General features: G+C 35.2%; 1 pseudogene; it reads right to left on the bottom strand.

Annotated features, from left to right (window-relative positions):
- Positions 1 to 99, bottom strand: LOC149497551 (small nucleolar RNA R71; annotated as a pseudogene).
- Between the last annotated feature and the right edge of the window lie 4,603 nt (positions 100 to 4,702).

The raw sequence follows: 4,702 nt of genomic DNA, 5'->3' as shown, positions 1-4,702 counted from the left end.
AAGCTTCGCAATGAGATAACGACTTTTTCCCACCATGATCAAGAGAGTTTGTATGAAGCTTGGTAGAGATTCAAGGAGGAAATGCCCACGTCACAGCCTACTCAAGTGGTTACAAGTACAAAATTTTTATAATGCATTATGTCCTAACATAAAAATTACTTTAGATGTAGCTGCTAGTGGATCTTTTGAAAGAAAGGGAATTGATGAGGCATACGAGTTGATAGAAGAGATGGTAAGCAATAGACATTATCAAAACAACTCTGAAAGGAAGAAGCCTGTAGGAGTTTATGAGATTGATGCCATTACAACACTCAATGCCAAAGTGGACAATATGGTAAGGAAGTTAGATTTGTTGACTACTAACACTGTTAATTCTATTGTACAAGCAAGTGATAGGTGTGATGGGCAATATGAAATTGGGGAGTGCATGTTGGATACTTTAAATCAACAAACTTTGGAGCAAGTCAACTACATGATGAATCAAGGAAGGAAGAATTACCCATATTCTAACTCTTATGATAATAGGTTGAGGAATCATCCTAATCTTTCTTATGGGAATCCAAACAACGCCTTGAATGCACTACCAAGTTTTCCTTCGCACGAGAAGAAAACTTATGATGATCTTCTTACTACTCTCTCTAAATCTTGCATGGATTTCATGAATGAAACTCGAGAAAATCACAAAGTCCAATAAGCTGCGATAAGGAACGTGGAGATTCAATTAGGGCAGTTTGCCAACATGATGGCCTCAAGACCTCAAGGTACGTTACCTAGTAACCACTAAGAAAAATCCCAAAGAACAGGTACAAGCTATCTCTTTGAGCAACGACAAACAATTGGAGGATCCACCCAGGAAGGAGGAAGAAAAGAAAGAACAAAAAAAATCTCCATTATTGATCTTGAAGAAAAAGATGAAGTAAAGACTTATGTTCCACCTGTTCCTTTTTCGCAAAAGCTCAAGCAATCACAAGATGATAAAAGCTTCCTCAAATTTCTTGATGTTTTCAAAAAGCTGCAAATAAACATCCCTTTTGCTGAAGCCTTATGCAAAATTCTTGAAGGAGATTCTGAGCAAGAAGAGGAAGATTGATGATCAAGGAACTGTAATGCAAACAGAGGAGTGTAGTGCAATCATTCAAAATAAATTGCATCCAAAGTTAAAAGATCCAGGAAGTTTTTCTATCCCTTATAATATTGGAAATCTTGATTTTGAAAAAGCTTTAGCTGATTTAGGTGTAAGCATTAATCTTATATCTTACGAAGTTATTAAGATGGTAGGGATGGGAAGCTAAAATCAACAAGGATTTCTTTACAATTGGCGAATCGATCAATCAAATATCCAAGGGGAATTGTAAAAGACGTGCTCGTCAAGGTAGGTAAATTTATTTTTCCTATTGATTTTGTTATCCTTGACATTGATGAAGATAGAGAAGGATCCCTAATCCTTGGAAGACCTACCTTGCAACTGCAAGAGCTTTGATTGATGTTTATGAAGGTAAGTTAACTTTAAGGGTACGTTAAGAGGAATTTGTTTTTGATGTTCATAAATCTTATAAGCTTCCTATGGAGTATAATGATTGCTTTAGAATTGATGTTATTGATGATTGTGTAAAAGACACCTTGCATGTTAAAGATAAATTGACCATTGATAAAGGTGAAATTAATATTAATATTCAAAGCATCAAAGGTGAGGAAGAGAGTGAACCACCAAAGCAAGAATTGAAACAACTTCCATCTCATTTAAAGTATGCATTCTTAGTTGAGAAAAACTCTTTCCCTATTATTATTTCTTCTCACTTATCACTTGATCGAGAGAAAAGGTTGTTGTAGGTTCTAGAAAGCATAAGAAGGCTTTAGGATGGTCAATTTCAGAATTAAAGGGGATAAATCCAAGTGTATGCCTGCATAAGATCTTGATGGAAGAAGACTACAAGCTTACAATTTAGCATCAAAGGAGATTAAATCCAAACATGAAGGAAGTAGTCAAAGCTGAAATCTTAAAACTTTTGGATGCTGACATTATTTATCCAATTTCGAATAGTAGTTGGGTAAACCCTATTCATGTTGTTCCAAAGAAAGGAGGTATGACAGTTATTTCAAACAAAACTAATAAGTTGATGCACACTAGAACTGTCACAGGTTGGCGTGTATGTATTAATTATCGAAAGTTGAACAAAGCAACATGCAAAGGTCACTTCTCTTTACCTTTTATTGATCAAATGCTTGTAAGAGTTACAGGATATCCTTACTATTGTTTTCTAGATGGTTATTCATTGTATTTTCAAATACCCATAGCTCCAAGGATCAAGAGAAGACTACTTTTACTTGCCCTTATGGTACTTTTGCTTTTAGGACAATACCTCTTAGGTTGTGCAATGCACCTGTGACTTTTCAAAGGTGTATGATTTCCATATTTTCTGATATGGTTGAAAAATTCATTGAAGTATTTATGGATGATTTTTCTGTGTTTGGTTTCTTCTTTTGATTTTTGTCTCTATAACCTTTCTTTAGTAATGCAGTAATGTGAGGACACTAACCTTGTTTTGAATTGGGAAAAATGTCATTTTATGGTTAGTGAAGGTATTGTTTTAGGGTATAAAATCTCAGAAAAGGGGATTGAAGTGGATAAAGCCAAAATAGAGGTAATTGAAAAGTTACCACCTCCAAATTTAGGGAAGGGGATGAGAAGTTTTCTTGGTCATGTAGGTTTCTATAGGAGATTTATCAAAGACTTTTCAAAAATCACAAAACCTCTCTATAATTTACTAGTTAAATATATTCCTTTTGATTTTAACGAAGAGTGTTTGAATGCATTTAAGCGGTTGAAGAAGGAATTAATCTCAGCTCCTATCATTGCTACACCAAATTGGAGCTTACCTTTTGAGCTCATGTGTGATGCTAGTGATCATGCTATAGGAGGTTTTGTTGGACAAAGAAAAGAAAAGAAGTTGCATGTTATTTATTAGCTAGTCGTACATTGAATGATGCACAACTTAATTATGCCACCACTGAAAAAGAGCTTGCTATTGTTTTTGCTTTTGATAAATTTATAGCATATTTGATTAGAGCTAAAATAATTGTTTACACTTAGTACTCAGCTATTAAATATTTATTAAAAAAGAAAGATGCAAACCTAGAATAATTCGTTAAGTTCTTCTTTACAAGAATTTGACTTGGAGATTCGGGATAAGATAGGAACCGAGAACCTTGTTGCTGATCACTTATCTAGGCTTGATTTGGGGGAAGAAAGACAAGAAGAGGTACAAATCAATGAAGACTTCCCCCATGAACATCTTCTCCTTTTAGCAAGTACACATGCTCCATGGTATGCGGATATGGTTAACTATCTTGCTTGCAAAATCACTCCTCCCATTCTTTCTTATCAACAAAAGAAAAATTCTTTCATTATCTTAATTATTACTATTGGGAGGAGCCTTTCGTCTTTAAGTATTGTAGTGACCAGATGTTTAGACGATGCATGTCGGAAGTAGAGATGGAAAGTGTTCTTCGCTTTTGTCATTCAATGGAATGTGGAACACACTTTGGAGAAAACAAAATAGCAGCACATGTTCTAGAGAGCGGTTTGTATTGGCCTAACTTATTTAAAGATGCTTTTAACTTTGTTCATCTTTGTGATTGTTGTCAAAGGTTAGGGAATATTTCCAAGCGATATGATATGCCATTGAACAACATTCTTGAAGTAGAGATATTTGATGTTTGGGGTTCGGATTTCATGGGACCTTTTCCTTCTTCTTATTCTAACCAATACATCTTAGTGGCAGTGGACTACGTCTCTAAATGGTGGGAAGTCGTTGCTCTCCCTAACAATGATGCCAAGAGTGTGATTAATTTCATTAAGAAATATATTTTTACTCGTCATGGTATGCCTAGGGCAATAATCATGGATGGTGGTAAACATTTTTGCAATAGGTACTTAGATTCTCTTCTTTCAAAATATGGTGTCACTCATCGTGTAGGTACCCTATATTATCCACAAATAAGTGGGCAAGTTGAGGTGACAAATCGATAGATCAAGAAGATATCAGAGATTATAGTTGGACATTCAAGAAAAGATTGGTCTAAGAAGCTGGATGATGCACTTTGAGCTTATAGCACTGCATTCAAAACTCTAATTGGTATGTCTCCATATCAAATGGTTTATGGTAGGGCTTGTCATCTACCTGTAGAGTTGGAACACAAAGCATATTGTGCAATCAAATTTCTCAACTTTAATGCTAAAGAAGTAGGTGAAAAAAGACTGCTACAGCTGAATATGATGGATGAAATGAGGCTTCATGCTTATGAAAGTGCCTGAATGTACAAAGATAGGACAAAGTAATGGCACGACAAGAAGATCATAAAAAGGACTCTGCAAGTTGGGCAAAAAGTGTTGCTTTATAACTCAAAACTCTGCCTTTTCCAGGTAAGTTACGCTCATGTTAGACCGAACCTTTCATAATCAAGGAAATATTTCCTCTTGGAGTTGAATGGGTAAAAGGCAATGGGAGCTTTAAGGTCAATGCTCAAAGATTGAGAGGCTACAATGAAGGAAGTTTTGACCTGGAAAAGAGTCCCTTGGCCTTGTATTAAAAAGGGTCAAGTGAGTCAAGCTTAATGATGTTAAACAAAAGTGCTTACTGGAGACAACCCATGTTCTTGGCTTTAAACTCTTTTATTTTTTTATTTATTTTATTATTTCTTT

Source organism: Jatropha curcas, chromosome 3 (genome assembly GCF_041381405.1).
Source record: "Jatropha curcas cultivar XTBG-Jc1 chromosome 3, XTBG_Jcur_1.0, whole genome shotgun sequence".
Taxonomy (NCBI): Eukaryota; Viridiplantae; Streptophyta; class Magnoliopsida; order Malpighiales; family Euphorbiaceae; genus Jatropha; species Jatropha curcas.
This window is presented reverse-complemented; position numbering and strand designations above follow the sequence as displayed.